We start from the raw sequence: 9,546 nt of genomic DNA, 5'->3' as shown, positions 1-9,546 counted from the left end.
ATATCTCTAAATCATTTGAAGATATCTTCAAATGAACAGGAAGCCATTTCAAGATATCGCGAAATAACTTCCTGTGAAAATGCTCTATGTTTTGAATGGACTTCCGGTCTATTTAGAGATATCTCCAAATGAACAGGAAGTTATTTAGAGATATCTCTAAATGATTTACAGATATCTCGAAATAAACACGAGTGTGTACCTTACGTTTGTTTTTGTTAATAAACGTACGCCATTTGCATTTGGAGGCATCACTGTTATAATTCTAACAACGAAGTGAAGATTGTATTTATTTTTTTTATTTAAACCTCATTACTTTTTTGTACTGGAAAAAAGGTAAGTACATGAATAGTACCGCTATTTATGTTTATTTATGATTTATGACAGAAAAAATAATCGTGTACAGTATAACTTAGGCGCGTGGGGATGTGCTTATGTGTAAGGTACAGAAACGTTCAACGAGATAAATGATTTTAGAACAAAGAATTAGTTAAGGTTTTTGTGTAAAAGAAAAAGAAAAAAAAAAAGCCTAATGAAAATATAACGTGAGATCATCTGTATGCTTGATTAGAAGTTAAGCGTGCAAACTTCATACAAAACAGGTACAATTATCGTTGGGTTCAATATATTATTATGTGTGTACGTTGTGGCAGCTTGACATTGAGTCGCTATTTATGTGACTGCGAGCTAATGAGAATATTAGAACATAGTTGCGTTGCAGATATGACATGTTAATTCAGACTGGTCGCGCACCACTTCCAATATGTACTTCGTTGCGATCTGGAAGCTTTTCCGACTGTTGTTGGGGGTGAGGGGTCATTACCAACATATAGGACAACATATAGGTTTCACATTTACACAATGAATAGTAATTATGCGACTTTTATGTAAATTGCACTCGTGTCCAGCTGTCGGAAAACATCAAAAAAGTTTTTGATTTTCTTATGGAAACAAAAACAGGTTAAAACAGGCAGCGAGTTTCGCACAGTGGGAAGACACTTTTGATATTCGGGCAACAGGTCGTGCGCAACGCCGCAAGACATATTTTCTTTTCATGTCCCTCCCCGGCTCCGTGCTTCTTTTCCGATACTGTGACTGTTTTCAAACTATCAACATTTCACTTATAGGCTACTAATCATTAACAGGTATATAATTAAAATATATGTACTGTGAATGATACAGTAATGTGTGTGGTTATGCAGAGCACTACGTTCTTTTGTGGGTGTTTATTATGTAACTTTATATAACCCTTTGTAAGTATTCACAGCATTATTTGATTACAGAGGTCTGCCTCATGACAGGTGAAATAGAGCAGGTACACGGGGTTTTAACCCGCGCCCTGTCATCAGTTCGCCAAGCGGAATCTGAATTGAGGTCTCATACAACTGACGATGTAGATGATTTTGATGCAGCCTCTTTTGTCAGTGAAACAAGGGCCTTGTTTAGAAGTAGATCTGTGGACTCATCACAAAGGACAGGTAACATAAAACATAAAGAAAATATGTTATATTACCAACCTGCTTTACGCCAGCCAGTTATTTTTCTAAATGTAGGCCATAATAGCCTTTTTTTATTATTAATCTTAATGTTAATGATCATTTAAGTACGTTTTCATTTTCTTTTTTTACAGTGTCATACATCATTTAATATTTGACAGAAAAAAGGGATAGAATATCTAATGACACTGCTGCTACCTTGTTACTATAAAGCAACACAGATGTCCTCATATTTAGAATGGTGCTAAGTAATTTGTGTTAGTTATTTTTAATGTTAATAAGGTAATTTTATTTTATTTCGTATCAACTTTGATTTTGTGTGAACCTTTTTTCTGCTCTCCATTACTTCTAGAATAATATTCAATGTTGACTATTTGAAGTTAGAATTCTTATCCCTGATTTTTATGCCTTCTGTACTTTTAGCTGTTTCTTTCTTTCTTTCTTTCTTGGAAATTGGAAACTAATGTAGGAAAGAGAGGCAGAAAAAAAGGACGGCAAAGGGGACATTTATGGAAGACTCATTTTTTCTTACTGCAAAAGAACAATGAAGAATTTGTACCACCACCGTCTGAACTATCAAGACTGACAAGAAATGGATTAGGTAGGTTACATATTCTCCTAATGATAACCCTTCCAGTGTTTAATGTGCATTTTATTTTTTACTATTTAAAAAAAAAAAAAAGAAAAAGCGTACAGATTAAAACCATGCATTTTATTTGCAAATGTTATGTTACACAATAAAATTTATATATTTTAATCAAACCACTGATTGTTTCTCCATTGTTTATGTTGCTGTAGGAGTTCCTAAATGTGAACAACCTGCTACCAATGAAAGATATGGTTCAAAATCTACTGTTCAGCGAAGCTGGAGTTTAAGACAGTTAGAGAATTTTGTGCAAGATAGTTTTCCTGACGTTCCTTTGATTCTAACTGGCTTTACCTTTGCAAAGGCAAGAAGGGTCGGCGTCTTAGTAAGCTAAACATAACGTCTGCAGCTGACCTACAAACCAAGATAGGAAAAGGAAAGATTTTTATAGTTCCTAATCATGATATACCATTGCCAATTGAGGTAGGTCAGTTTATTCTTTATGACAGATGGATCTTTACTACCTAATTATTGTTTTGTAAAGATGGATCGAGTTTTTTTTTTTAGATTAAATCAAAATACAATAATAGAAGCTTAAATAGTGTGCATATATATAGACAAATATGCCTACATACATACATATCCGAAATCTCTGCTTAATGTAAAAATGTACAGCTATAGCCAAAAGTTTCTGCATCACCTATAATTTCAGGATTAATTGAGATTATATTTATCAATTAGACTACTTTACAAAAACTGAGGATGTTTTCCTAAGAAGCTATAAAGATTTATACTGCAGTGCAATTCATCATACAGAGATTCGCCTACTTTAAATTCACTACATATGTGATTCCTACCAATTTTGCAAATGTAAATAAAACTAAATGCCAGTGTATTTGATCAGTCTATTACAGTGGTCTGTTAGTAAATAGTTATACTTTGATACAACTAGTTTTAATTGCAATATATTTTCTTAAGTCTAATATATGTCACTTCTCGGCTGGTTGCCATAAACACAAAGTTTAAATCAGGGCATTAAAACACATGCTTTTTAAAATAATGTATTATTGCATTATTTAAGAAACACACTTGCAAATTGTATTTAACTTTGTTCTTTATCTCATGATGTGTGTTCAGTTATGTGTTTGTTTTATGTCTCAATAAATGTGAATTGTAACCTGCTGTAAATCCCCATTAAACCTCTCAAGTAAGAGTTCTTATTGCTCACTGTAGCAGGATAGCATCAATAAGGAGACTCGGAGCCCAGGAAGCTGCAGTTTAAAGCACCGGTGCACACATTTATTAACACAAAGAAGTGTCAGTAAGAAAATAAACAAGCACAAGTGCCAAAATAAAAGGTTAAACAAAGCTATTCTGAAGTCAGACTTGGCATTCCCATCCCTGACCAAGTGCCACACAATACCACTACAAACACACCTAAACACCTTTCCCCAAACAAAGGATCTCACTTCCTTATATAACATGTGGCTGGAGCCTAATTAACCATTAATCATTCAATTAAGGCTCCAGCCACATTCTCACATGTATTATGGATTTTAACCCCTCCCTGCCAACCCTATATTTGCACCACACACACACACAACATTTATCTTAAGGTTTAAAACAAATCTATGTCAATCAATACAAACATACAAGAGTACAAATAGGAAATTGCATGAGTTTTCCTCATTAGCTATGGATTTTTGTTTGTATTATTCAGAGAACAGAAGGAAGGATGTTAAATGAAAGCCGTCAAGTAACAGCAGGAAGCAATGCATCAGTGACCCAATTGCAAGTTCAGGAGCAGGTAGATATGACCTCTACAGAAGAACAAATGACAGGATAGCTTCATAAATAATTATCTTATTTATATTTGTACTATGAAACCACAGGCCATTGTATCATACAACTGCTCAATAAAGAATGTGCTACTATTGTATGCCCAATGCTAAGGTGTAGGAACCAGTTCATCTTGTGGGTGCAGTATGACATTAATGATCAGTACACTCTTATGTTAACTTTACATTCATTGAGCAGAATTGGCTTTTAGCTCTGCCATAAGGTTGTCATGTACTTAAATTGGTGAATATTTAGTAGTGTTCATTGCTATTTTTTCCAGGTGCGTATACAAGAATTGTCAAATGGAAATATTGGTACAAGGACTTCAGAAAATCCCATTATAGAAGACTACCACCAAAGAGAAAATGAGGTACAGTCATAGTTTTTGTTCCTTCACTTAGGAGTCCATACACATTAAAGGAGTGTTGTTACACAATGTGTTTCTAATTTGTGTTCATTTACCGGAAAAAGTAATGATTCAATTTTTTAGGTTATGCAACAACATGCTACCAATGCAATGGCTGATCTTCTAGAAAATGAAACATCAGAAAACATCCCACAAAGGGCAGCTGAGGTAGGATAACTATATTGCTTATATTGCTTAATTGGTCTATTGTGCTTATTTATGTAATATATTAGTGTTTGCAAAGCCCTTGTCTGGTCAGTTTGGTGGGCTTTAAATGCAGTTATTGTTTTAAACCAGATCAGCAGTGATGTATTGCCCCAAAACATGATCTGATTTTTATATGTTCACCAGGTCTTTATTTGCAGTGGTTTTATGACACCTACTATATGTAACACAGAAACCTTGTGTGTGCAATATTTATGCTGATAATTAAAATATGTTAAGGCAGCCCAATTGCAAAACCAGTTACTTTGGTGCTGGATGTTCCATCTGAAATGAGCTGCCAAAAAACATTTCTCTTAGGGGCAAACAGATACCTGTAGACATTTTCATTTTAAGGAGAGGTAGTTCAAATACTATTTTTACACAAAGAATGCATTTCTGTTTATATAGACTGAGATTCTGGACATTGAGCAACTATTTCAGGCTGATAGCTTCGAAAATGAACTGATTGCAGCTGGCCAATCACAGGTATCAGGTTATTCACTTACTATTGATGAATAGATTCACTATGCGATGACTATGGAACCAGTGCAAACAATAAAGTGAAGTCATTTTTAATAACACCTTAGAACTTCTTGGAATGAACATTGTACTCTGCAGTCATCATGATGTCATCCTCCAGAATTCTTAGAAAATTGCAATACTGTAGACAAGCTGTTTTTTATGTAGCTGCAAAATCCTGTAATTGATTTTATATATATATATATATATATATATATATATATATATATATATATATATATATATATAAAATTTGGCATACTTCAAGCACTCAATCTTTTATTCTAATTATACTCTTTTTATATATATTTTTATAACTAGTTTCAATTATCAGAATGGACTACTCATCCATCAACGCCTCCACCACTACCTTTCTCATATGTAAATGCTGACACACCAACAGTAAGTGTACTGCTGGAACAAAGATACAAAGACCCTTTCCTGGCTGGACTCCTCCCTGGGAGAACAGGAAGAAGCACTCCAATGACTTGTAACCTGACCTCTGATTGATCAACCTAAGTTGAAACTACAGATACAAGAGAGCTGCTGTGGATGTACTGTTTTTTAGGTAAGGAAAATAATTGCTATCATACGCTTCATTCAGTATTTTACTAAAATATTCTTTTCCAAGCATGAAAATCTTTAAAGACTGAAAAGCATATATATTTTTTTTATTAAGCCTCTTTTTTAAAAAAAATTGCAGACAGCTAATGTGTTGTAGCTAGATGTGGTGGTCTTTGTTTAACAGGAATCATTTTATCTACATTTTGGAATGCTTAATGCAAATATTATTATTATTATTATTTTATTATTATTATTATTATTATTATTATTATTATTATTATTATTATTACAGTAGTAGTATTTTTACTTGAAGTTCAAAGGATGTATTCTTAGAACTACACATCTAACTACATTAGTTTGTCTGCAATTTCAAAAAGAAAGCTTAATAAAAAATGCATTTCAAAGTCTTTCAAGATTATTCTGTTTGGAAAATAATATTTCAGTAAAATACTGAATGCAATAATTTTACTTACCTAAAAACAGATCCACAACAGCTCTCTTGCATCTGTAGTTTGAAAATGGAGGACAGACTAATAGCACATTAACAGCAACTCCTCTGCATCTGTAGTTTCAGCGGAGCAATAGGACTTCAACCTAAGGTGGCCAATCACAGGTCATGTTACCAATGTCATTGGAGAGCATCTTCCTGTCCTGCCAGTAAAGGTTTGTGGTGCCAACATGTTTTTAATTAAAAAGTGCTGTTTTAATGTTTTGAAAATCTACAGAAAAGTTACAAACCTTTCTGCTATTGCTTGGAAGGCAAGAAACAAAATGTTTGTTACGGCCTGAGTGTTTTTAGTTTTTGAAAAATGTATTTTATAATTCGGTGTTCATAAGTTATTGATTAATGTTTTCATGCAAAATATTATATTTAGCTTAGTCTTTGTTTAAACTATGTAATAATTTTCAGCGCACTCATAAGATCATTCATTTTGAAATGGCTTTGCTCAAGTATATTACATTTGAAGTTTTTTATGTTGTTACTGTTATGGTATAAGCTTTTGTTGTTTCCCAGGTTAATAATTGTGTTGCCAGAACTTTAAACCTCTCCATTATTGCTGGATTGTCTTCCATGCTAATACATACAGTATATTGAATTCAAAGAAATTGATTGGATGAAAAGAATGGTTAAGGTATTTTAATCAGAGGTTTTAATTTCAGTATTTTCTGCAATGTTACATATTAGATATTTTCTCTAATATTTCTCTCCCATAAGGTTCAGCTCCACTAGTCTCTTCTGGGAGAAAAGGAGCAGGAGCTTGAAAGAGGTATGTATTTTTTTTTTTTTTTTTTAACTCAGTTAGAACTCATTATTCGGCAACTCTAAAATTGCAGTTTAGGAACACTGCCAAACTGACCTTTTTTGACTAAAAAATATGTTATATTACCGTATTAAACTTTAGTTTATGAAACTGCACGTAATTTAAAAAAAAAATGAAAGAACGAAACCCTCGGTGAGGTAGAGACTGCACTGGGTGATAATCCATACATCGTAAGAGGCTCTTGGGTGTGTATTTCATGTTCACTATAGTGATCTCTTCAAGAAACACGGTGTCTCTCACAATTGAGATGCCAGATAATGGATATTTTAATAACATTCAGCATATTTCTGCAAAATATGAAAGTTGAGGAATGAAAGGTACAACTTAAAGATACAACTTACTGTAATGTAATATTTGTGTTTCTACCTTACACAGCTTTCTCTGAACTGGATGTGTTATTGGAAGAAGAAGTTACAGCTGAAGTTAAAAGACACACTGTTCTAGAAGATGTACAAAGAATTTACAGTAATCAAAGTATCATCAATAAACGTTTACATGTTAACTTTATTGGGGAAGAGGGAGATGACTTTGGTGGGTTAACAAAAGATCTTTTTTCTTCTTTTTGGAACAGTGCTTTCATTCAGTGGTTTAAAGGTGAGGATGCTCTTGTCCCATGTATACCAGTAAATCAATATGCCAAAGCGCAGGACATTTTTTCTGTTGTTGGTAAAGTTTTGTCACATATGTGTCAGCTTAATCATTGCGTGCCACCCAGATTTTGTAGATCAACACTGCTATCTGTTGTGTTTAATACCTCTATGATTGATAGTAGAACACTGTTGGATGACTTTATGCTCCATGTAACAGTACCTGAACGAACCTTGCTGCAAAAGGCTTTGAATAGTTTTGAAAAACTAAGCATTTCTGAAAAATCTGAGTTGCTGACCTTTTATTCTGTGAATGGCATGCACACAGTTCCTTCAGCTAAAGATTTTAGAGAGCAACTGGTTCTTGTAGCACAAAATGAACTGGTAATAAAACCAATGTTCTTGAATTGCTTTATAAGGCAGGCTATTCCAGAGTCTCATATGAGAGCATTTTGGTCACAGTTAGATACAGACTTAATTTCGTACCTGTACTGGCAGGAGATGCCTACTGCAAACCGTGATTTGCAGTGTATAACAACTTCTGAAAATGACCTGAAACCTGAAGAAGTTGCTTATTACTATTTACGTGACTTCATCAAGTCAGTGGATCAGGATGAAATGTCCAAAATTCTGCATTTTGTTACAGGATCCCCATTACTGCCAAACGATGGCATTACAATAGTATTTAATAGACTTTGTGGTAGCCTGAGGGACCTATTGCACACACTTGTAGCAATACACTACAGATACCAGTAAGCTATGCTTCAGTACAGGACTTCAAACGAGAAATGAAATCCATTCTAAATTCAGAGAATGCATTTATGACAATGATTTAAGGTAGTGGTTAGAATCACAGCAGCTATATCTGAAGTCAAGTGACGTGAAGAATCATTTGACAAGGGATGTTTTTATATAAAAAAAAATATTTTACTTGTAAATGCCCAACTACTTAAGCCTCCTTCTTTCATAATGATTTGTAAAGCCTTGATAGCATGACTTCCCAGGAACACCACAGCGTAAAGCCTATAAAAAAAGGAGGGTCAGCAATCATTTGAGATAAAATTTATAGTTTTCTGTTCCAATTCCCTTTTAATCCATTCCAATTACTTTTATGACATAGGCTTTTTATTGAGCATATATATATATATATATATATATATATATATATATATATATATATATATATATATATATATATATATATATATATATATTTACACACAGTATTCTGTCGTTTATCTGCTATGATCAAGCTCTTCAGTAACATTAGTTTGTTATTGAACAGAGAAGATTAGTTCAGAGATTGTAGATCCTACCAAAGTTTTTGTACACTTTCGTGGTATGTGCTCCGTGCGCTACCATTGCTGGTAGTGTCACGTGAGCTGTTCAGTGTGTTGATGTGCAAATAAAACCTGTTCGCCTGCGGGGCATATCAACTCCGTCTTGATCTCCTGCCTGTCACTCAGCAGCAGATGCACGCAACCACATGACAGACGTCTACCCTGTCACAAGCATTAATACCCTGTATCTTTCTAGACAAGTGATTTAGGGGAGCTCCCTAATAAAAGCCCAATCTCAAAACAATAATTATGTGAATATAGTAATTGTTACAATTGTGTATAATGATATTTAAAACAGGATTCATTTAACCGACTTTTTACATAACCACCCTTACTCTGGTTTCACCGCAGTCGTGTGTGTGTGTGTGTGTGTATATATATGTATATATATACATATATATGTATATATCTATATATATGTATATATCTATATATCTATATATATCTATATATATATATATATATATATATATATATATACAAAACAGTTGTCAAACACGTGTAACTTGTCATGCAATTACACAATTACAATACACACATTTTTCAAATCAATTCAACTTGCTGTTACATATAAATATGCTTGTTCAATAAAGAAAAAATCTAAACGGACTTACTACTAAACGGGTGATGTTCCTCACATCTGAGTAAGAAATAATCACGTTAAATTTAAGGTGTAAAACTTAACT

At 33.4% G+C, this 9,546-nt stretch overlaps 1 long non-coding RNA gene across 1 annotated transcript; it reads left to right on the top strand.

Moving 5' to 3' along the window:
• Positions 1 to 1,240: 1,240 nt before the first annotated feature.
• LOC131739444 (uncharacterized) lies at positions 1,241 to 8,637 on the top strand. Its single transcript, XR_009330528.1, has 9 exons — positions 1,241 to 1,475; positions 1,963 to 2,094; positions 3,800 to 3,886; positions 4,199 to 4,288; positions 4,409 to 4,492; positions 4,937 to 5,014; positions 5,369 to 5,449; positions 6,828 to 6,879; positions 7,309 to 8,637. It is a non-coding gene; the product is annotated as an uncharacterized LOC131739444 (long non-coding RNA).
• The last annotated feature ends 909 nt before the right edge of the window (positions 8,638 to 9,546 follow it).

Source organism: Acipenser ruthenus, chromosome 11 (assembly GCF_902713425.1).
Source record: "Acipenser ruthenus chromosome 11, fAciRut3.2 maternal haplotype, whole genome shotgun sequence".
Classification (NCBI taxonomy): domain Eukaryota; kingdom Metazoa; phylum Chordata; class Actinopteri; order Acipenseriformes; family Acipenseridae; genus Acipenser; species Acipenser ruthenus.
The sequence above is the reverse complement of the archived record's forward strand: the minus strand, read 5'-3'. Positions and strand labels throughout refer to the sequence as shown.